Source organism: Ranitomeya variabilis, chromosome 1 (genome assembly GCF_051348905.1).
Source record: "Ranitomeya variabilis isolate aRanVar5 chromosome 1, aRanVar5.hap1, whole genome shotgun sequence".
NCBI classification, from domain to species: Eukaryota; Metazoa; Chordata; class Amphibia; order Anura; family Dendrobatidae; genus Ranitomeya; species Ranitomeya variabilis.
This window is the reverse complement of record NC_135232.1, coordinates 336734067-336759809: the sequence shown is the minus strand read 5'-3', so window position 1 is coordinate 336759809 and position 25743 is coordinate 336734067. Positions and strand designations below refer to the sequence as shown.

General features: G+C 42.7%; 1 protein-coding gene across 4 annotated transcripts in view; it reads left to right on the top strand.

Moving 5' to 3' along the window:
• The window catches only part of RNF212B (ring finger protein 212B), a 471927-nt gene that overhangs the window by 144334 nt on the left and 301850 nt on the right, over positions 1 to 25743 (top strand). The gene's annotated exons all lie outside the window — the stretch shown is intronic.

The window sequence follows — 25743 nt, the reverse complement described above, 5'->3', positions numbered from 1 at the left end:
GTAAAAAAGTGCAAAAAAAAATATTTACATGTGTTAAAAAAAAAAAAAAAATTCCTAAATAAAGAAAAAAATATATTGTTCCAATAAATACATTTCTTTATCTAAATAAAAAAACAATAAAAGTACACATATTTAGTATGGCCGCGTCCGTAACGACCTGACCTATAAAACTGTCCCCCTAGTTAACCCCTTCAGTGATCACCGTAAAAAAAAAAAACGAGGCAAAAAACAACGCTTTATTATCATACCGCCAAACAAAAAGTGAAATAACACGCGATCAAAAAGACTGATATAAATAACCATGGTACCGCTGAAAACGTCATCTTGTCCCGCAAAAAACGAGCTGCGATACAGCGTCATCAATGAAAAAATAAAAAAGTTATAGTCCTCAGAATAAAGCAATGCAAAAATAATTATTTTATGTATAAAATAGTTTTTATCATATAAAAGCGCCAAAACATACAAAAATGATATAAATGACGTATCGCTGTAATCGTACTGACCTGAAGCATAAAACTGCTTTATCAATTTTACCAAACGTGGAACGGCATAAGCGCGCCCCCAAAAGAAATTAATGAATAGCTGGTTTTTGTTCATTCTACCTCACAAAAATCGGAATAAAAAGCGATCAAAAAATGTCACATGCCTGAAAATGGTACCAATAAAAACGTCAACTCGTCCCGCAAAAGACAAGACCTCACATGACTGTGAACATATTGAAAAATTATGACCGTGACGTCATCGCAGGTCCTTCACACACAGCATCCCTAAAGTTATGGTTACGGTTGTGGCGAAAGTCAGGATTAGGGTTGGGGCTAAATTTAGGGTTGGGGCTAAAGTTAGGGTTGGGGCTAAAGTTAGGGTTGGGGTTGGGGCTAAAGTGTTTGACAAGTGTGGCCAACTTTTTACTATTGCTGCTGCTGCCTATGCAGCATCAATAGTAAAAGATAGAATGTTAAAAAAAATAAAAAATGGTTATACTCACCTTCTGATGGCCCCGGATCTCCTCAGCGGCTTCCGTTCCTATAGATGCTGTGTGTGAAGGACCTGCGATTACGTCAGGGTCACGTCACCGTGACGTCATCGCAGTCACGTGACCGCGACGTCATCGCAGGTCCTTCACACACAGCATCCCTGGGAACAGAAGCGGTAGCGTGCACTGCTGAGAGGCGGGAAGAATCCGGGGCCATCAGAAGGCGAGTATATCACGATTCTTTATTTTAATTCTTTTTTTTTAAACAAGTATATGGTGCCCAGTCCGTGGAGGAGAGTCTCCTCTCCTCCACCCTGGGTACCAACCGCACATGATCTCCTTAATTCCAGCATGGTGGGCATAACCCCATGCGGGAAGTAAGCAGATCAATGCATTCCTCGGTGTGCGGAATCCCCGCGATTCCGCAAATTTAATGAACATGCTGCGTTTTTTTCTGGAATGCGTTTCCGCTCAGGAAAACAATGCAGCATGTGCACAAAAAATGCGGATTGCATTCTATTAAATAGGATGCTTAATGTGAGCCTTTTTTTGCGGTTTTATAGCGAAAAACCACGAAAAAAACGTGAAAAATCTGCTATGTGTGCACACAAATAACGAAATCGAACAGCACGTAGTAAACATATGGGCCAAGAGCATAATTCAATCACCAGCTCTCCCCAACTCATATAACAATGATAACCCCAATTTAGTACTCCGATAGCATATAAACAAGAAAAAAAAGGAGTAAACAAATACATAGCCAATCAAAATAAAAGAAAATTCTTTTATTAAATTGTAAAACAAACAAACAATTATAACCTTTCAATACAAAAGATAAAAAGTAGGCTAAGGAGGAAACAATGCCAGTATCCAGAGGAGAACCACCCGATCAATAGTGTATCATGGGCAAGCAAGGGTGGTAGTACATAGGTGCGGATTCACATACACATAATAGTTTCAATCATTAACAACAAGTCATGAACACCCATGAACGGCCACCTTAGAGTAAAACGCTGTTTTAAGTATAATGCTTACCCATGGTGAATAATTACCGGCATGGATCTCCCCGCAACCCCTGACGCGCGTTTCGCGTGCCCGCTTTCTCAAAAGGGGAAGTAGCATAATGGTCCCGTCCATAATGACCCATTTATAGATCCACGGCTCGCCAATTAATGATGGCGCATGCGCATATGACCCCGAGCACTTGAAAAGAGTCTATCCCACCGCCGTCAGACACTCAATGCGCATGCGGGTGATCCCTCACCCCATGACGACATTAAACATGCGCACTGCGTGTACTATAGACGGCAGATGAAGAAGACAGTGCCGGTTGAACATACTGCACACGCGCACTCTCAGCGGCCATGATGTTGAAGACCAGGAAGAAGGTACAGAGCGGAAACTGAATCCCCACACCACAACCCTGTCACGTATCACAAGTATAATTATATACAAAATATCAAGAAATGATGCGGACAAGAATAATAAAAAAGTGACGGTGTTCAATAAGTGAGTGCAGAACTATGAATAAAGAAAATGGTAAAAGATAACAGATGGCACTGCTAGAAAATTGTATATTATAAACGAGCCATTCAATACAAATGACAAAAGTGATACACCATACCAAATGTAAATATAGTGAGAAAATATTAATACAATTATTATGTTATTATATGATAAATACATTTAACACGTTTAAAAAAAATGCAACTCCAAAGTGGCAGTAGTACAAAATGGAACAATAAGTGTCCCATGTGACACTAAACAGTCAAAATCGTGGAAACAGATATAAATCCAGATCCGCGAATTCTGTAGCAGGCCAAAACAAATGAAATCCCGACAGAGAAAGATGGTTTCATCAAAGAGGCGACATGTGGAACATCCATTGAAATAAATAACTAAAATGGACAAAACAACATAAAGTTAAAAACAAAATATTAAAACATAGCACGGACTCATAGATTATTTCGGAAAAGTAATTTATAATCTAAAAAAACACATCGCGCACGAGACTGTGGGGACTGGTCATCCTGATGTGGCCACCAACTCGTGGGCGAATCAAAGAAAGGGTGCACAACTAAATTTTTAATTTAATCCCTTCGGGGACATAGTGTCCAAGATAGTGATCCATCGACATTCGCGTTGGGCCAAAATCTGTTTAACGTCCCTACCCCTGATGCCAACATGGATCCGATCAATACCTCTAACCTTCAGGCCACTGGGGTCAGACCCGTGACAAACCCTGAAGTGCCTTGGTATAGTTTTTAATATAGATAAATCTGATACATCCCTCGCTGCCAGAACATCACGTACGTGCTCCCGAGTTCTGATTTTTAGCTCTGTAGACGTGAGACTAATATATATCAGGGAGCAGGGACTGGTGGCATAATAAATCACGTGTGTAGTATTACAAGAAATATAGTCACGGATAGTGTACTTCCTGCTTCCATCTGAGGACATAAAGGTCCCACATCTCAGTATATTGGGGCACGCAACTCATGAACCGTAGGGGAAGCAACCATGTCTAGGACCACCTGAATTAAAAATAGTTTTTTGTTTTGCCACGTAGTGGCTTTTTACCAGGTGGTCCCTCAAATTTCTGCTTCTCCTCTGCGTCACACGTGGAACAAGAGGTATCGTTGCAGCCAGAGTGGCATCAGTACGCAGAATGGGCCAATGTTTCTTCAGGATGTCACGGATCTGCTCCCAGCGACAGTTAGAGGTAGAGATAAAACTGAGCTCATAGTTCCCACTTTCAACCTTCCTTTTAGATGTTGTCAGAAGGTCACCCCTTTTTGTTGCTCTAGCTCATTTGTATCCTGCCTTGATACAACGGGCACTGTACCCCCTGGACTTAAACCTATCGGTGAGGATCCTAGATTGTTCTTCAAACCGGGCTTCCGTAGAGCATACCCTCCTGTTCCTAAGAAACTGACCAACTGGGATGGCTTTGATAACCGAATAATTATGTGCCGATGTGGCATGTAGCAGGGAGTTGACGGAAGTGTCTTTTCTATATAGATCTATCTCAATCTGCCCATCCTCCCCGACACACAACCTAATCTCCACAAAATCAATACTCTTCCTATGACATTTAAGGCCGGCGTCACACTTGGCGTAAGACAATACGGTCCGTATTTTACGGCCGTAATACGGAGAAATGTTCCCAAAATAGTGATCCGTAGGCAGGGTGTGTCAGCGTATTTTACGCATGGCATCCTCCGTATGTAATCCGTATGGCATCCGTACTGCGATATTTTCTCGCAGGCTTGCAAAACTGACATCTAATGGATTTATGTGCTCAAATGTTCGGGAAAACATATACTGTATACAGTATATATATATACACTCACCGGCCACTTTATTAGGTACACCTGTCCAACTTCTTGTTAACACTTAATTTCTAATCAGCCAATCACATGGCGGCAACTCAGTGCATTTAGGCATGTAGACATGGTCAAGACAATCTCCTGCAGTTCAAACCGAGCATCAGTATGGGGAAGAAAGGTGATTTGAGTGCCTTTGAACGTGGCATGGTTGTTGGTGCCAGAAGGGCTGGTCTGAGTATTTCAGAAACTGCTGATCTACTGGGATTTTCACGCACAACCATCTCTAGGGTTTACAGAGAATGGTCCGAAAAAGAAAAAAAATCCAGTGAGCGGCAGTTCTGTGGGCGGAAATGCCTTGTTGATGCCAGAGGTCAGAGGAGAATGGGCAGACTGGTTCGAGCTGATAGAAAGGCAACAGTGACTCAAATCGCCACCCGTTACAACCAAGGTAGGCCTAAGAGCATCTCTGAACGCACAGTGCGTCGAACTTTGAGGCAGATGGGCTACAGCAGCAGAAGACCACACCGGGTACCACTCCTTTCAGCTAAGAGCAGGAAACTGAGGCTACAATTTGTACAAGCTCATCGAAATTGGACAGTAGAAGATTGGAAAAACGTTGCTTGGTCTGATGAGTCTCGATTTCTGCTGCGACATTCGGATGGTAGGGTCAGAATTTGGCGTAAACAACATGAAAGCATGGATCCATCCTGCCTTGTATGGAGCATCTTTGGGATGTGCAGCCGACAAATCTGCGGCAACTGTGTGATGCCATCATGTCAATATGGACCAAAATCTCTGAGGAATGCTTCCAGCACCTTGTTGAATCTATGCCACGAAGAATTGAGGCAGTTCTGAAGGCAAAAGGGGGTCCAACCCGTTACTAGCATGGTGTACCTAATAAAGTGGCCGGTGAGTGTGTGTATATGTATATATATATATATATATATATATATATATATATATATATATATATATATATATATATATATATATATATATATATATATATATATCATTGAGACACATATATATATATATATATATATATAATCTGTATTTATATTTACTTCAGCGCGATATCTGTGAAAAGCCGGTAATTCAATTGCCGGCTTTTCATTTTCTCCTTCACAAACCTGACATGATATGAGACATGGTTTACATACAGTAAACCATCTCATATCCCCATTTTTTTTGCATATTCCACACTACTAATGTTAGTAGTGTGTGTATGCAAAATTTGGGTGCTGTAGCTGCTAAAATAAAGGGTTAAATGGCGGAAAAAATTGGCGTGGGCTCCCGCGCAATTTTCTCCGCCAGAGTGGTAAAGCCAGTGACTGACGGCAGATATTAATAGCCAGGAGAGGGTCCATGGTTATTGGCCCCCCCGTGGCTAAAAACATCTGCCCCCAGCCACCCCAGAAAAGGCACATCTGGAAGATGCGCCTATTCTGGCACTTGGCCACTCTCTTCCCACTCCCTGTAGCGGTGGGATATGGGGTAATGAAGGGTTAATGCCACCTTGCTATTGTAAGGTGACATTAAGCCAGATTAATAATGGAGAGGTGTCAATTATGACACCTATCCATTATTAATCCAATCGTATGAAAGGGTTAAAAAACACACACACATGATTTAAAAGTATTTTAATGAAATAAACACCGGTTGTTTTAATATTTTATTGCTCTCTCAATCCATTTGCTGACCCTCGCTTGGCAAAACAATAAATGCACAAGATAGATACCCTCTGTTGAACCGTCACGTCCCACGAGGTAATCCATCTGAAGGGGTTAAAATAATTTACAAGCAGGAGCCCTGCAAATGCAGCTGTGCTCGTGCTTGTAATTCCCCGGCGAATGAAGGAAATGTAGGTCATTGACCTACATTTCCTTCAGTCGCGGTGATGCGCCCCCTGGTGGATGTCCTCATATGACCTAGAGCGTGGGAAAAAGTTCCCAGGCTGCAGTTCATGAGAACATCCAGCAGGGGCGCATCACCGCGACTGAATGTAAGTATAGATCACTCTGCTTTCATTTCAGCACCCGGGGATTACAGGCACGAGCGAGTGGTTTAGCGCAGCTCATGCCTGTAATATTAGTTAACCCCTTCAGATGGATTACCTCGTGGGACGTGATAGGACATCAGAAGGTATGTATATTGTGTGTTAATTATTTTGCCAAGCGAGGGTGTTGCTGATGGATTGAGAGAGCAATAAATTATTAAAACAACCTGTTTGTTTCTTTCATTAAAATACTTTTTAATAACGTGTGTGTGTGTGTTTTTTAACCCTTTCAGACAAATGGATTAATAATGGATAGGTGTCATAATTGACGCCTCTCCATTAGTAATCTGTCTTAATGTCACCTTACAATAGCAAGGTGGCATTAACCCTTCATTACCCCATATCCCACCGCTACAGGGAGTGGGAAGAGAGTGGCCAAGTTCCAGAATAGGCGCATCTTCCAGATGTGCCTTTTCTGGGGTGGCTGGGGGCAGATGTTTTTAGCCACGGGGGGGCCAATAACCATGGACCCTCTCCTGGCTATTAATATCTGCCCTCAGTCACTGGCTTTACCGCTCTGGTGGAGAAAATTGCGCGGGAGCCCACGCCAATTTTTTCTGCCATTTAACCCTTTATTTTAGCAGCTACAGCACTGAAATTTTGCATACACACACTACTAACATTAGTAGTGTGGAATATGCCAAAAAAATGGGGATATGAGATTGTTTACTGTATGTAAACCATGTCTCATATCCTGTCGGGTTTAGGCAGGAGAAATGAAAAGCCGGCAATTGAATTACCGACTTTTCACTAACACCGCTGCGTATTTCTCTCAAGTCACACTGCTGGTCCGTGTGGAATCCGTATTTTTCTCACCCCCATAGACTTTCATTGGCGATTTTTTTGCGCAATACGCTGACAAACGCAGCATGCTGCGATTTTGTACGGCCGTAGAACGCCGTATATTACGGATCCGTAATATACGGCTGATAGGACTAGACCCATTGAGAATCATTGTGCCGTATGTTATGCGAGTTTTACGCACGTAGTTTCTGCGCTCTTACGTCCGTAAAACTCGCATGTGTGACGGCGGCCTAAATGTGAACTGTAAAGCTGTAGTAGCTTCGTACGCAGTGAAGAAGCAGTGACCCACAAATTCAAACACAAAAGTCTCTTTTAATGTGTTTCTTCACAGCATTAAAGTCCAGTTCACATAAATGCATATAACTTCAGTGATCAGTTTACACCAGTTCAATGCAATACATTTCACATGGCTTTAGATTTGCAGTCCCTAAACAGGCCAGACTTCCCTTGTCCAGTTTCCCTGGGCGACCGCATGCCATCTCACAGTCTCTATACGTCTCCATACACACAGCCTCATATGTTGCAGACACTACTCACGCCAGCCCTCCTCTGACTAGTTCTCGTGGGTGTCCTGCATCACTGTATCACAGTCTCTTACAGACTCTTTACTCACACAGTCGTACACAGTTCAGGATATCCTCCGGATAGCAGCCGGGCACCTTATCCACCTGTTTGCAATCGTTGCACATGCTAGTCCTCTTTCGGGCACAGGACATCCACCTCCGGGCACAGAACATCCACCTCCGGGCACAGGACTGTCCACATCCGACTCCTACGGGCACAGGACATCCACCTCCGGGCACAGGACTGTCCACCTCCGGGCACAGGACTGTCCACATCCGAGACCAGTACCATGGATGACTTGCATCTCTGTGTACACTGCGGGTGCCAGGCTATTCAGCTGCCCTGGGTGCCGGCTCTGCTGGCCTCCATGCACTCTGCAGACCAGCACACACCAGACTGACACTGACGTGCACCTCGCACACCTGGCATCACCTGGCCATACGCCTGACACGGCCTGCACGGCCTGACACACCCATACCCTTTACTGCAGGGCTTTTAAACACACACAAACCTGTGGCCTTCAGCCACCTGGAAAACCCGGTCCGGAAATCCGTGACTCTCATGCACACCTATGGACTTCATCCGTCTGCATGCACATTCTCACATTCTGGGGAGAACAAACAGCGCCCCCTAGCTGTATCAGAGGCCACAGCCTCACAGAACCTCAAACTAAAAGAGTTCTCATTAAGTTGCTGCATAAATTTGGATAGGTTGAAAGTGGGAACTATGAGCTCAGTTTTATCTCTACCTCTAACTGTCGCTGGAAGCAGATCCGTGACATCCTGAAGAAACATTGGCCCATTCTGCGTACTGATGCCACTCTGGCTGCAACGATACCTCTTGTTCCACGTGTGACGCAGAGGAGAAGCAGAAATTTGAGGGACCACCTGGTAAAAAGCCACTACGTGGCAAAACAAAAAACTATTTTTAATTCAGGTGGTCCTAGACATGGTTGCTTCCCCTATGGTTCATGCGTTGCGTGCCCCAATATACTGAGATGTGGGACCTTTATATCATCAGATGGAAGCAGGAAGTACACTATCCGTGACTATATTTCTTGTAATACTACACACGTGATTTATTATGCCACCTGTCCCTGCTCCCTGATATATATTGGTCTCACGTCTAGAGAGCTAAAAATCAGAACTCGGGAGCACGTACGTGATGTTCTGGCAGCGAGGGATGTATCAGATTTATCTATATTAAAAATTATACCAAGGCACTTCAGGGTTTGTCACGGGTCTGACCCCAGTGGCCTGAAGGTTAGAGGTATTGATCGGATCCATGTTGGCATCAGGGGTGGGGACGTTAAACAGATTTTGGCCCAACGCGAATGTCGATGGATCACTATCTTGGACACTATGTCCCCGAAGGGATTAAATTAAAAATTTAGTTGTGCACCCTTTCTTTGATTCGCCCACGAGTTGTTGGCCACATCAGGATGACCAGTCCCCACAGTCTCGTGCGCGATGTGTTTTTTTAGATTATAAATTACTTTTCCGAAATAATCTATGAGTCCGTGCTATGTTTTAATATTTTGTTTTTAACTTTATGTTGTTTTGTCCATTTTAGTTATTTATTTCAATGGATGTTCCACATGTCGCCTCTTTGATGAAACCATCTTTCTCTGTCGGGATTTCATTTGTTTTGGCCTGCTACAGAATTTGCGGATCTGGAGTTATATCCGTTTCCACGATTTGGACTGTTTAGTGTCACATGGGACACTTATTGTTCCATTTTGTACTACTGCCACTTTGGAGTTGCATTTTTTTAAACGTGTTAAATGTATTTATCATATAATAACATAATAATTGTATTAATATTTTCTCACTATATTTACATTTGGTATGGTGTATCACTTTTGTCATTTGTATTGAATGGCTCGTTTATAATATACACTTTTCTAGCAGTGCCATCTGTTATCTTTTACCATTTTCTTTATTCATAGTTCTGCACTCACTTATTGAACACCGTCACTTTTTTATTATTCTTGTCCGCATCATTTCTTGATATCTTGTATATAATTATACTTGTGATACGTGACAGGGTTGTGGTGTGGGGATTCAGTTTCCGCTCTGTACCTTCTTCCTGGTTTTCAACATCATGGCCGCTGAGAGTGCGCGTGCGCAGTATGTTCAACCGGCACTGTCTTCTTCATCTGCCGTCTATAGTACACGCAGTGCGCATGTTTAATGACGTCATGGGGTGAGGGATCACCCGCATGCGCAGTGAGTGTCTGACGGCGGTGGGATAGACTCTTTTCAAGTGCGCGGGGTCATATGCGCATGCGCCATCATTAATTGGCGAGCTGTGTATCTATAAATGGGTCATGCGTCAGGGGTTGCGGGGAGATCCATGCCGGTCCTTATTCACTATGGGTAAGCATTATACTTAATACAGCGTTTTACTCTAAGGTGGCCGTTCATGGGTGTTCATGACTTGTTGTTGATGATTGAAACTATTATGTGTATGTGAATCCGCACCTATGTACTACCACCCTTGCTTGCCCATGATACACTATTGATCGGGTGGTTCTCCTCTGAATACTGGCATTGTTTCCTCCATATCCTACTTTTTATCTTTTGTATTGAAAGGTTATAATTGTTTGTTTGTTTTACAATTTAATAAAAGAATTTTCTTTAATTTTGGTTGGCTATGTATTTGTTTACTGCTTTTTTTCTTGTTTATACGTGTGCACACAGCCTAAGAGTGTGTTTGGGTTAGGGTTTCAGTAAGAATTGGGGGGTTTCCACTGTTTAGGCACATCAGGGGCTCACTAAACGCGACATGGCATCCCATCTCAATTCCAGTCAATTTTGCATTGAAAAGTCAAATGACACTCCTTCCCTTCTGAGCTCTGCCATGCACCCAAACAGTGGTTTACCCCCACATATGGTGTATCGGCGTACTCAGGACAAATTGGACAACAACTTTTGGGGTCCAATTTCTCCTGTTACCCTTGGGAAAATACAAAACTGGGGGCTAAAAAATAATTTTTGTGGAAAAAAAAAAAGAATTATTTTCAAGGCTCTGCGTTATAAACTGTAGTGAAACACTTGGGGGTGCAAAGTTCTCACAACACATCTAGATAAGTTCTTTGGGGGTCTAGTATCCAATATGGGGTTACTTGTGGGGGATTGTTACTGTTTAGGTACAAATGCAAATGCAACGTGACACCTGCAGACCAATCCATCTAAGTCTGCATTCCAAACAGCGCGCCTTCCCTTCCGAACTCTGCCATGGGTTATCAGCGTACTCAGGAGAAATTGGACAACTTTTGGGGTCCAATTTCTCCTGTTACCCTTGGGAAAGTACAAAACTGGGGGCTAAAGAATAATTTTTGTGGAAAAAAAAAAGAATTTTTTTTTTCACGGCTCTGCGTTATAAACTGTAGTGAAACACTTGGAGGTTCAAAGTTTTCACAACACATTTAGATAAGTTCCTTCGGGGGTCTTCTTTCCAAAATGGTGTCACTTGTGGGGGTTTTCAATGTTTAGGCACATCAGGGGCTCTCCAAACTCGACATGGCGTCCCATCTCCATTCCAGTCAATTTTGCATTGAAAAGTCTAATGGCGCTCCTTCCCTTCTGAGCTCTGCCATGCGCCCAAACAGTGGTTTACCCCCACATATGGGGTATCGGCGTACTCAGGATAAATTGCACAACAAGTTTTAGGTCCAGTTCCTTCTGTTACCCTTGGGAAAATACAACATTGAGGGCAAAAAGATCATTTTTGTGAAAAAATATGAATTTTTATTTTTACGGCTCTACATTATAAACTTCTGTGAAGCTCTTGGTGGGTCAAAGTGCTCACCACACATCTAGATAAGCTCCTTAGTGGGTCTACGTTCTAAAATGGTGTCACTTGTGGGGGGTTTCAATGTTTAGGCACATCAGGGGCTCTCCAAACGTGATATGGCATCCCATCTCAATTCCAGTCAATTTTGCATTGAAAAGTCAAATGGCGCTCCTTCCCTTCCGAGCTTTGCCATGCGCCCAAACAGTGGTTTACCCCCACATATGGGGTATCAGCGTACTCAGGACAAATTGCACAACAACTTTTGGGGTCCAGTTCCTTCTGTTACCCTTGGGAAAATAAAAAAATGGGGTCGAAAAGATCATTTTTGTGAAAAAAATATGATTTTTTATTTTTCGGCTCTACATTATAAACTTCTGTGAAGCACTTGGTGGGTCATAGTGCTCAGCACACATCTATATAAGTTCCTTAGGGGGTCTACTTTCTAAAATTGTGCCACTTGTGGGTGGTTTCAATGTTTAGGCACATCAGGGGCTCTCCAAACGCGACATGGCATACGATCTCAATTCCAGCCAATTCTGCATTGAAAAGTCAAATGGCACTCCTTCCCTTCCAAGCTCTGCCATGCGCCCAAACAGTGGTTTACCCCCACATATGGGGTATCAGCGTACTCAGGACAAATTGGACAACAACTTTTGGGGTTCAATTTCTCCTGTTACCCTTGGTAAAATAAAACAAATTGGAGCTGAAGTAAATTTTTTGTGAAAAAAAGTGAAATGTTTATTTTCTCTAAAACATTCCAAAAATTACTGTGAAACACCTGAAGGGTTAATAACCTTCTTGAATGTGGTTTTGAGTATCTTGAGATGTGCAGTTTTTAGAATGGTGTCACACTTGGGTATTTTCCATCATATAGACCCCTCAAAATGACTTCAAATGTGATGTGGTCCCTAAAACAAAATGGTGTTGTGAAAATGAGAAATTGCTGGTCAACTTTTAACCCTTGTAACTCCCTAACAAAAAAAAATTTTGGTTCCAAAATTGTGCTGATGTAAAGTAGACATGTGGGAAATGTTTCTTATTGAGTATTTTGTGTGACATATCTCTGTGATTTAAGGGCATAAAAATTCAAATTTGGAAAATTGCTAAATTTTCAATATTTTTGCCAAATTTCCATTTTTTTCACAAGTAAACGCAGGTAATATCAAATAAATTTTACCACTATCATGGAGTACAATATGTCTCGAGAAAACAGTATCAGAATCATCAGGATCCGTTGAAGCGTTCCAGAGTTATAACGTCACAAAGGGACAGTGGTCAGAATTGTAAAAATTGGCCCGGTCATTAACGTGCAAACCTCCCTTGGGGGTAAAGGGGTTAAGAAAAAGAGCCAGGGTAGCTCCTCTGAATAATGTTAGGTCAGGTTCATACAAGCATATAAAAAAATAGTCACAGTTTCAGCTAGAAAATGCAAGCAATTTTTTTTCTTCTTTTTCATCAATGTTCAACTTTTTTTTTCTTTTTTTTTTTTACAGCAGTAGTTAATACTAATTTACAAAACCATTTACAATTTCCTATGTTGAAGAATGCAATGTATCTGGAAAAAAAAGGTTGCTGGACTGTGGCATTATATGGCATCAGATTTTCTTTTTTCCGCACTCATAGACTTTAATGGGCTCCTCCACCAGCAGACAATTTTTGGACTGGAGAGCTGTGAGGAAATCTGTACTAACAAGAGCAGGAGAATCTGTCATACTTACAGGTGCTTCTCACAAGATTAGAATATCATCAGAAAGTTAATTTATTTCAGTTTTTCAATACAAAAAGTGAAACTCATGTATTATATAGAGTAATTACAAACATATCTATTTAAAGTGTTTATTTCAGTTAATGTTGATGATTCTGGCTTACAGCCAATGAAAACCTAAAAGTCATTATCTCACTAAATTAGAATATCCAGGAGGGTTCCTTGGATTTGGAACGGGCACCCCAATATAGTGAGTGCTGTCAGCCTTTTCTTTATATATTGAAGGTGTAAGGCTGGAGTCACACTAAACCGAGAGTCGCCCGAGTGTAATGCAAGTGTCATGCGAGTACAATCCGATTTTTCACACCTAGCATGCGATTTACATCCGAACTAAGTACAATTGCTATCCGATTGCAATGCAATTTTAACATGAGCTTTTACATAGAGCCATTCTCTGGCATTTGCACATCGTTATGAAAGGATATATGCTTCAAAATACACACACAGATAGATAGATAGAATAAAAGCCTGCAATTCATCTGCCACGTACAGAAAAATCACAGAGTGACAGGTTAGAAAAGTGCTAGGTCCTGGGAGTTCACAGCCAATGAACTCACTTCTCCTATGTGATGTCAGCGTAAGCATCATGGGAAAATTTATCACTGCGCTTGCACTAATGTCAGAAAGGTGAAGTCCGTTCACAGGACCTGTCTAACAACACTGCAAGCAGGAGATCTGTCTCACGCTCGCGGTGCCCTCAGACAGGGAATAGGAGGTCACTGAGCACACGCTGCTCAGTGTCTCTGCTGCATGATAGGCTGTATGGTCGCATCATGCAACCATGCAGCCTACCATCTAGATGTAGCAGAGCTAGACCTGTCAAGGGACAAATGGATTATCATCTCTGCGGAAAGGTGAGGAATATTGTTGGGTTTTTTTTAACTCGTTTGCAGAAGACAATGGCATTGGTGGAATGGGCAAGGTCATAAAAGACCTTTTTCTGGGTGTTTGTTTTTATACGATATGACTATGGGGTTAGTAATGGCGGCGTCTTATTGATTCCTCTCCATTACTAACCTCGGGGCTTGATGTCACCTGACAATACAAAGGTGACATCAACCTCCCCAAACTATCACCCCATTTGCTACCGCTACAGGGCAAGCTACCGCTACAGGATGGTCTGCGTGCCCAACGTCCACAAGTGGGGGTTGTGCTCACAGCCCAACATTGTTCAGGATGCTTGGCATTTGCCACAGAACACCAGGATTGGCAAATTAGCCGCTGGCGCCTCGTGCTCTTCACAGATAAAAGCAGGTTCACACTGAGCACATGTGACAGACGTGACAGAGTCTGGAGATGCCGTGGAGAGCAATCTCCTGCCTGCAGCATCCTTCAGCATGACCGGTTTGGCAGTTGGTCAGTAATGGTGTGGGGTGGCATTTCTTTGGAGGGCCACACAGCCCTCCATGTTCTCGCCAGAGGTAGCCTGACTGCCATTAGTTACCGAGATGAGATCCTCAGTCCCCTTGTGAGACCATATGCTGGTGCGGGTGGCACATGGAGGCCACACACACTACTGAGCATCATTTCTTTGTCTTGAGGCATTTCCACTGAAGTTGGATCAGACTGTAACTTAATTTTCCACCTTGATTTTGAGCATCATTCTAACTTCGGAGCTCCGTTTCATATTAGTTGTGATTTACGTTGATCATTTTTAGGTTTTATTGTTCTCACATTCCACTATGTAATGAATAAGATTTACAACTGGAATATTTCAATCAGTGATATCTAGGATTTGGGATTTTAGTGTACCCTTTATTTTTTTGAGCATTGTATATACATATATATGTTAGGCTTGGCGGATTGTGCTAAATAAAATTAATAATTAAGTGCAATCGCAGTGCAGAGATGAATAACTGCAGCGAGAGGACAATGACGGAACACACAGCGAGCGATTGCTTGTAGACACAGAGTTAACACCACTCAGTGTGAACCGGAGGTTGAGTTCCAAGCTCTGTTACTCCACAGAGGGGAATAGCACAAACAAGTACTGAGTGCTGTGTCCAGTTAAATGTCACTGAACAAGCACATGGAATGACCTCGCACTGCAACAGAACCGTGTCACTCGCACAGAGAAGCGAAAAATCAGCTCTGCAACGGAACTGTGTCATTCGCACACAGAAATGAAAGAGATGCTCTGCAACTGAGCTGTGTCACTCGCACACGGAAACAGAAGAGATGCTCTGCAACTGAGCTGTGTCACTCACACACAGAAACTGAGCAGATGTCTGAGCTTAATACCCTGACTAGGGTTGTGCTTGCTCTGGAACTCTTCTGTGCTAACCGAACCCATGTAGGAACCAGATGCTAAGCCAATGGCTAATTGCCACCACTGAAGCTAGCTGCCTGCCTACATGTACAGTCCCAAAGCTAGACAGACACACAACGCATGCAGACAGAGTGGTAGAGTATCCCCTGGCAATAACCACACATAAACGATACTAGCGCCTCGTCGTGCGTCCCTGAGAGCCTTTTATACACTAAGCTCATGTCCAGTCGGACAGGTCCTTGCCGTGGACCGATCTGGAGCTGCCACATCACCAGAGCAGCTGACGTTCATCCACCAATAGGAAGACACCACATCACGGACAAGCTCTGTAAGGTGATTTCTGGACATAGACTCCAGAGCTTCAGGGCGCCGCTGATTACTATAGACTTGGCTGGAGAGCCAGCAGTAACCAAGCAAAAACCACGAGCCTGAACAAGACACTGGGACCAGCAGCACCCGTAGTGGCCAAAGCTGAATGGGAGACGGCAGAGGCAGATAAGGCTTGGCATCTATCCCGTGCAGTGGGAGAATCCTGATTCCTATTGTGTGTATATATATATATATTAGTGATGAGCAAGTATACTCGTTGCTCGGTTTTTCCCGAGCATGCTCGGGTGGTCTCCGAGTATTTGTGAGTGCTCAGGAGATTTAGTTTTTGTTGACGCAGCTGCATGATTTACAGCTGCTAGCCAGCCTGAGTACATTTGTGGGTTTCCTGGTTGCTAGGGAATCCCCACATGTATTCAAGCTGTCTAGCAGTCGCAAATCATGCAGCTGCGTCAACAAAAACGAAATCTCCGAGCACACACAAATACTCGGAGACCACCCAAGCATGCTCGGAAAACCCAAGTAATGTGTATACTCGCTCATCACTAATATATATATACTAGATGGAGGCCCGATGCTATCACATCGGGAGGGTGGTGACGTGCTGCAAAGCCTGCCCCCATTGGCACGTCACCACCCTCCCGATGCGATAGCATCGGGGCCTACATCATAGTATGCGGTATTTCCTCCTGTCCTCTCACCGTCTCCGCCGCTCTCCGCTCCTTGCACCTCCGCACTCAGGAGCCGCGAGATCAGCATCTCCGGGATCCATTTGCCTCGCCTGCTCTCTATTCCATGTGAGTGGCAATCAGCACTCTGTCCCGCCAACATGGCCGCCGCCGCTAGGATTGTCGGCAGGAGGAGTGAGGGGAGACGGGGGGGCTGTGGAGAGGAGCGACGGAGAGGAGCTAGGTGAGACAGGGAGCGTCGGGGAGGAGCGAGGGGAGACGGAGAGGAGCGAGGGGAGACGGAGAGGAGCGAGGGGAGATGGGAAGCGACGGACAGAAGAGGGGAGACGGGGAGCGACGGACAGAAGAGAGGGGAGATGGGGAGCGACGGACAGAAGAGAGGGGAGATGGGGAGCGACGGACAGACTGATACCACCAGTGGGTGCCATATTGGAATACCCATCACTTGGGTATTCCAATATGGCGATCGGCGTACTTCCGGTGTGGCACAGTGGATTGTGGGATTCGAGGACGTCAAGACAGAAGTGGATGACAGACAATTTAAGGTAATTATATAAATAGAAATACGTGTGTGTGACATCTATATTTCTATGTGTATATATTTATTCTAACCTGTCACTCTGATTTTACTGTATTCGGCAGATGAATTGCCTGCTTTTCAAAGGATATTGGTGTGGAAAAATCGGACAGCACTCGCATGGTACTAGTGCTCACACCCATAGGCTTGTATTGGCGAGTCTCGGTGCCAATCGTAGCATGCTGCAATTTTACACGTGCATCGAGAACGCCTGAGAAAAAAATGCTGGTGTGAGCTGCCCCATAGATTAATACTGGGCCGAGTGCTATGTGATGTTTTCTCGCATAGCACTCAGACGTATTCTACGGTCTTGTGACTACGGCCTAATACAGATTCTAAAGAAGACAAACTGCAAAATGTTAAGTGGAACCCAATTGCTAATCCCAATTGCATGCTTTTAACCCCTTTACTACCAAATGTGGTTTGCACGTTGTAGTGTGGCTAAAGGTTGGATAGTCGACGGGAGGTATGTATCACAGAGAAGGCTTGTCGCTGTGATGTAACCCGGAGTGTTTTCTTTAATGCACATAAAGTAATAAGGCATTGTTTGGTATATTTGGGTCCGGGTTACGGGTAGCTGTGAGAGATGGGAGGGTCTGGCTACCCATATACCTCACCCCTGGGTAAGGGGCATAACCATACCTGTCTATGTTTGTGTCAGGACCTGTGGTGATGTCACAACCACATGTCTAATCATGTGATGGGTTCTGGGTGTGGTTTCAGGCTACTTAATGGAGGTGTGTTTGGCACATGGGAGTGAGTGTGGGAGTCTGTCATGGTGGACAGATTTCCATGTGTCCAGGGCGGACACTACAGACAGGAGTCTGTGTGTGTCTGGAGGGGCAAGCCTCCACAGTGTGTTAAGGCTTCAGGACTGAGCCTGAGGGAAAGGACATTTGTTTCCCTATGCCTGAGCCAAAGGCTATTTGTAAGACTGTTTACCTTTATTTTGCTAACTTAAATGGTTTATGGAGCGAATAAACCTACATGAACACTGAAGAGAATGTGCCTCCTGTTTCATCCTACGCATCTGAGCGAGTGAACCCCTACAACGTTAAGGACCAGGGCAATTTTTACAATTCTGACCACTGTCACTTTGTGGTTATAATTCTGGAATGCTTCAAGGGAATCTCAGTGATTTTGAGATGATTTTTTCATGACATATTGTACCTCATGATAGTTGTAAAATTTCTTCGATATGACTTGTGATTATTTGTGAAAAAAATTGAAATTTGGCATAAAATTTGAAAAATTTGCAATTTTTAACCCCTTAACGACTGCCGATATGCATTTCAACGGCGGCAGTTGCGGGTACTTAAACCATAGCGCCGCTTTTTAAAGGCACTGAGGTTTAAATGTATAGTGCCCCCACGTCGGAATTTCTTTGGTATAACAGCGACCGCAAATAAATTATTTTCCATTTAATTTCTCTCTCCTCTGATGTGACCACACATCAAAGGAGAGAGAAAAAGGCTCCCCCGATCACCCCCCCGGAACCTCTGGTGTCACTCCATGCCCCTGTGAAGTCCACCTGGCCGCCGGCCTCTTATTCCGTGAGAAAATGGTGGGCGCATGTGCAGGCACCAGGCAACAGTAGGAAATTTTTCCCTTATTTGGAATTCCGGTTTGGGTTGGGATTAGGGTTAGGGATGTGTTGGGGTTAGGTTTGTGGTTAGGGTTATGGTTAGGGTTGGGATTAGGGTTAGGAGTGAGTTGGGGTTAGGGTTGTGGTTAAGGTTTGGATTAGGATTAGGGGTGTGTTGGGGTTAGGTTGGTGTTAGAATTGGAGGGTTTCCACTGTTTAGGTACATCAGGATGTCTCCAAACGCAACATGGCGCTACCATTGATTTCAACCAATTTTGCGTTCAAAAAGTCAAACAATGCTCCAATGAGCCCTGCCATGCACCCAAACAGTGGCTTTGCCCCACATATGGGGTATCGGCGTACTCAGGAGAAATTGCACAACAAATTTTGTAATCCATTTTCTCCTGATACCCTTGTGAAAATAAAAAAATTGGTTCCAAAGCAAATTTTTTGTGAAAAAGGTAAAATGTTCATTTTTTCCTTCCAAATTGCTTTAGTTCTTGATGAAGCACTTGAAGAGTTAATAAACTTCTTGAATGTGGTTTTGCGCACCTTGAGTGGTGCAGTTTTTAGAATGGTGTCACTTTTGGGTATTTTCTGTTATATTGACCTCCCAAAGTCACTTCAATTGCGAGGTGGTCCCTAAAAAAAGGTTTTGTAAATTTTGTTGGAAAAATGAGAATTTGCTGGTCAACTTTTGTGGTTCAATTGTTTTTATTAAACTTTTAAACATAACAACAAACTTTATGCATTAATTTTGTATTGATATATGCTTCATCTATAGATACATATGAAGGAACATGGGGAAGGGAAGTGGTGAGATGGGGGAAGGGGGGAGAAAGGGGGAGGAAAGGTAAAAGAAATAACCGTAGTGTAGACAGACTATTATTGCTTGTAAAGATTTGTCTCCTAATCTGTCTTGTTGTCACCAGCTTCGATTTTCCTATATTAAAGGTAAACTTATATACACGTAAGGAATGCATCAACATTCCGTAACTCCACAATTAACAATTAACTTTGGTATATGGTGTTCCAAATATTCCACTTTTTTTTATATTTATGTATACAATCGTTCATTATAGCAAATTTAAGATCAAGCGCATTGTGTGTTTGTAGCCTGTCCACAACGTCATGGAGCTTTGGGGGTTCAAGTCTCTTCCAGAATGCAGCAATCAGATTTTTTGCAATCAACAGGATATGGATGATGACATGTCTTGTGGAAGGGTGGATGTCTTCCAAGTTCAATGAGAACAGTAGGCCTAGCGAAGAGAGAACAAATTTCTCTCCACAAACCCCCAAGTTTCGGGCACGACCAAAAGACATGCAACATGTCACCTTTTCCTCCACAACCTCTCCAACATAATGGGGACTCGTCCTCCCTGAAATGTGCAACTCTGGAAGGTGTGAGATACCACCTGGTTAGAATCTTGAGATAGGACTCATGCAGAGGAATCGAAATTGTTGACGCATAAGTGTAGTTAATGGCAATCTCCCACTTTTTCCTAGACACCCTAAACTGTAATTCCTTCTCCCATTTTTGTATGTACCGATTTTTCCCAAACTCACTGTCCTTATTAAAAAACCTGTATATGAATCTTGTACTCCAGAAAATCTTATGTGTAGTATTTTTGAGGAGGAGGTGGGAAATTTCTGATTTAATAGTAGCTCTACCCAAGAATTTTTTTATTAAATCCTTTATTATGAAGAACTGCATGATTTCTTCCGATGGGATGTTAAATTTTTTCTTTATTTCTGAAAAGGTCTTGATCTTATTATCACAGACCAGATCACCCATCTTGTCTATACCCCCCTTTATCCAGTTTTCTGGGAAAGTGGTCCCGAAGGCAGTAGCTATTAAAGTCAATGGAAGTTTGTCTCCAGGGTTCCCCTCTGTTTTGTCCTTTTGGTTGGTCAGGGATCCCCAAGCACATACAATTGCCGATAAGATAGGATGTTTTGATTTATGAATATTTAGATTAAATATATGTTCAAGGAGGATTCTCTTTATTGGTTTGGTATCATGAATCTGTGCCTCCAAATCTATCCATGCAGGTGTTATACCCTCCATTAACCAAAATTGGCTCTGTTTGATTAAATTTGTTAAGTAATAGGCATGTATGTTTGGGACTCCCATTCCTCCACTGGACTTACTTTTGTGCATTATGTCCCTGGAGACTCTAGCTCTCTTCCCCTTCCAGATGTATTCAAAGATTTTTTTATTGCAGTCTCTGAAGAAGGTTGCTGGAAAGTTCAAGGGTAAAGTTCTGAATAAATATAACAGCTTAGGTAGAATTATTGTTTTGATTGCCAAAACTTTTCCGAACCAAGATAATCCCACATTTTCCCATGCCAGTAGATCCTTTGTAATAGTGGACAATAATGATCTGCAATTCGCGCTGACAGTATCTGCCATATTCCTCCTAAATGCAACCCCCAAGTAGCTGATTTCCTCCCTCTCCCAGCAGAAGTCCGATACCTTCTTAACAGACTCTATCAAATCGTCAGTCATGTGGAACTGCAAAATTTTAGATTTATGATTGTTGATTTTAAAGTCAGAAATCAGGGAAAATTCTCTGAGAGTTTCCATTAAAGCTTTGGTAGAGTTAAGTGGGTTTGTGAGAGTCAACAACATGTCGTCTGCAAACAGACTAATCTTGAACTGTCTGAGTGTGGATTCAATTCCCGAGATATTAATATTTTGTCTCACTGCCTCCGCCAAAGGCTCAATTGCCAGTGCAAAGAGCAGGGGTGACAATGGGCATCCCTGTCTCGTACCGTTTCCTATCTCAAAAGGCCTGGAGAGGCTATTGTTAATGTAGACTTTAGCACTTGGGCTGGAGTAGAGGGAAAAGACCGAATCCACCCATGAGTTATCAAAGCCAAATTTCAGAAGGACTCTTTTTAGATAAGGCCAATTAATTCGGTCGAAAGCCTTCTCAGCATCCAAGGCTACCAGTATTGACGGGGTATGAGTGGAGTTAATTTTATGAATAATATTTATAAGCCTTCTAGTCCCATCGGATGTTTGCCTGTCTTTTATGAAACCTGTTTGGTCACTGTTGATTAACTTGGGGAGTATAACTCTCAACCTTGTGGCCATGATTTTGGAGTAAATCTTGATATCCGTGTTGATGAGAGATATTGGCCTGAAATTTCCGACCTCCTCCGCATCACTCTGAGACTTCGGGATCATTATAAGAGTAGCTTCTAGCATCTCCCCTGGGAACTGTCCGGATTGTGAAGCCCGATTAAAGACTCTAGTTAAACATGGGACAAGAGCTTCCGTAAATTTCTGATAATACTCATTAATCAGACCATCCGGGCCTGGGGATTTCTGGGATTTTAATGATTTGATTGTTTCCCTAATCTCTGATTCATTAAAGGGTTGGTTAAGAGTGAGCAAGTCTGTTTTGTCAATTTGATGGAGACTTAATCTGTCCAGGAATTCTATTGTTTGTTGGGTTCTTGTTGGAAAATCTGACTTTATATTGTACAATTCCCTATAAAAATTAGCAAATTCCTCTGCAATATCCTGCGGATGGTATTTTATGTCCCCATTGGGAGTTCTGATTTTGAGCACCCTGTTTTTTATTCTTTCTTTCTTCATTTTTGCCATCATGAATTTAGTGGGCCTATTCGTTTCAGCATATGTTTTAAATTTAAATTTATTTGAAATTTTTTCAAAGTCTTCCATGATCACCCCATTCAAATCCTGTTTTAATCTAAGAGTGTCAGTGTATATCTGTTGGGAGTTGGGGTCTTTGTTATTGATAAGGGTTTCATTTGTCCTAATCTGTGTCTGAATGGTTTTAATCCTTTCCCTCCTCTTTGAATTATTTTGTGCTGTCAGTTGGATCATCTTTCCCCTCACCACCGCTTTGTGGGCGCACCATATTGTAAGAGGGCTCATTCCCTCAGTTTCGTTCTCCTTAAAGTATAATTTCAGAGAGGACTCAATCTCTTTTCCGCACTCTGGCGTGTTCAACAAATAATTGCTGCACTTCCAAAGAGCGCTGTTTTTGAAAATAGGTCCAACCACAACTTCTGTTATGATGGGAGAATGATCTGAGAACGTCTTGTCTATAATGACTGATTTTTTTATGTTGGTGAGGGAGAAGATGTCTGTGAGAAAAAGGTCTATCCTTGATGAGGTTTTGTGAACAGAGGAGAAATGTGTGTATTCTTTTGATGATGCATTCAGACATCTAAACGTGTCGTATAATTCATTGTTTAATAGCCAATTTCCTAGGTCTCCAGATAGGTGTCTAGTCAGTGATGAAGAGTCTATTTTACTATCAGGCACCATATTGAAGTCTCCCATTATGTATAATTTCCCTTTTCTATTTTTTTGAATTTTTTTGGCAATCTTATTAAGGAAGTTCATTTGCTTTTTATTAGGGCCGTATATATTGACAATCGTGCACGTAGTTGAATTTAACTCGCAAACCAAAATGTGATATCTACCCCCTGGGTCAGTGTGTTCCTCAATGAATTTGAAGGGGACTGTGTTTTTTATTAAGGTGATCACCCCTGCCTTTTTCTTTGAGGCTGACGACTTGAACGAGTGTGCAAAGTCTCTGCTGGAGAGGTGTGGATAGTTATCATTCTGAAATTTCGTCTCCTGTAAACATGCTACATCAACCTGAAGCTGTTTCAATTCCCTCAAAAGCGTATATCTCTTCCAGGGACTGTTAAGCCCCCTGACGTTGTAGGACGCGAACCTGATCATTACCGTGTGGAGATGTAAAACCTATTGGAACACTTAAACTTAGAACAAAGAAGTTAGTGAACAAGAAATTGAACAAAATAATACAATACGATCAACTGTAATATATTAACTCTAACTGTTCAGTTTCAGATCTAGATCCGAATAGGGATCTTGACCTATGGGGAAAGTTCGTGTGTGTTTCAACTCTCCCATTTCTCCCATTTCTTGTATGGGGACTAAATTTATTCAACAGCCTTCTTCTTTAGAAAATAAAGTCCCGGGGAAGAAGGACAAAAAGAATCACACTGCCTAACATGAACGCAAATTTTCAAACATTAGATGTAAAGAATGATCTTCCCTCCTCAACAGAATTAAGCACTATGAGTTTTTCTTTATGATAAAACAGGAGCTTGGTCGGGAAACCCCACTTATATCTGATGTGTTTCTCCCTTAGGATATCCGTGATAGGTTTGAAGGACCTGCGCAGGTCCAATGTGTGCTTAGATAAATCCGTGTAGATTTTAAGCTGATGGTAAGGATCTGGTAGTGCGCCATTGTCTCTGACGTAGTTCTGAATTTTTTCTTTGGTACTAAAGAAGTGAAGCCTCATAATTGTATCCCTAGGCTTATCGACATGAATTCCCTTTGGCTTAGGGAGCCTGTGAATCCTGTCAATACATAGATCCATGTTGGTAGCCTTTGGAAGAGTCTTCTTAAAGACAGTCTTAACGAAGTCCGCCAAATCCTCCTGCTTGACCTCCTCTGGAATACCCCTGATCTTGATGTTGTTACGGCGGCTTCTGTCCTCTATATCCGCCACTTTGGATCTGAGCTCATTGATTTCCTGCTTAAGGATAGTGTTCTGAGAAGCTAAAGCGTCAGTCTTTTGCGTTAGTTCTTCAATCTTTTTTTCATTTATCTCTAGTTTTTGTACTATTCCTGCACATACTTCCTCAATTTTGGTATTATATTTTGTAAATCCTTCCTCCATTTTGGTATCTATCAGAGTGATAACCTTCTGAAAAAATTCCTCCTCAGGGGTCTTTTTTACCCTTATTTGTTCTAGATCGGAACGCTCTCTTTTGAGTTTAGGATCAAATTCTTCGGATGACCTATGGTCTGGGGCACCCCTTTTAGCAGAAATGGATGAGTCCATTGCTGGTTCCTCTGATGAGTCTTTTTCAGTTAATGAGAGAGGGTCTTTGTTTATTGTGTCAGGTTTAGTTTTTCCACTAGAACGTTGTGCAGGGATAATCCTTTGGGGAAGCATTATTGATGGTTTGATAACTTTAGCTGTGTTCCCCTTTTGAGGTGATGTGGATTTGACAGGACTTAGTAAATTAGAAATATCTACGTAAGATTTAGATGCTAATTTCCTGGATGAGCTCATTGGTGCAGTTTGTTGGTATAATCACTTTATTTAGGATTCTATGGGAGTATCTATGCAGACTCCTGATACTTGTCTCAGAATGGGTTAATAATTGAACTTGAGCTAGGACTCAGTCTCTGTGTCTCAGTACGATGTTACAGCTTTGGCTCCTATCCCTCTGTAGTAATAAAGCTCTTCCCTTTTCCCGTTTCTCTTCTCCTTTTAATATGGGGAATTAACCCTTACTCAACTGCTGTTCTTCTGCCCGGGAGTTATAGGAAAGAATGAAATTCCCCAGATCCACTGCCCTGGCTCCTGCTGTGATTCTACTTGATCTGCTAGTGGGGAGCACTGATGCTTAATAATTAAGTGGTGACCCCTAATGGGTTAATAACCTGGATGAATCCAGTGATGCTAAATGTATTATCCCTTTATGGGGGTTTATGACAGATACCCGCTGACTAAAGAGGTATAGAATGAATTAATTAGCTGCAGGTTCCGGCTCAATGCTGTGCCTATGTCTGATAAACTTGCATTCCACAGGCGCCGCTCACAATCAGAGGTTCAGACCCAAAATGAGGGTTAATCCCAATCCCCCTAGCAGTCCTAGGACTATACCCCTGGTATCAGCAGGGTTTATGATTTGTGTGACAGTTGTTCCACAGCTTAGCTCTCGCTACAGTTCGGGCAGTATGATAGGCTCGTTGTTGACTATGTGGGACTTTGAGGTCTGCTTACCTCCGGGCCGATAGGTGTGAGATGCTCCAGAGTCGTTGGGCACCTGTCAGCTGTGTCCTCCCTCCAACTGCGGGTCACTGTCGGTTTTCGGTCGCTCCTCAGCGGTATCAGGTAAAGCCAACACTGCAGGCGATGAGCTGCAGACGATGAGCTGCTTGGGCCACTGTGTTAATATGGAGGAGATGCGTG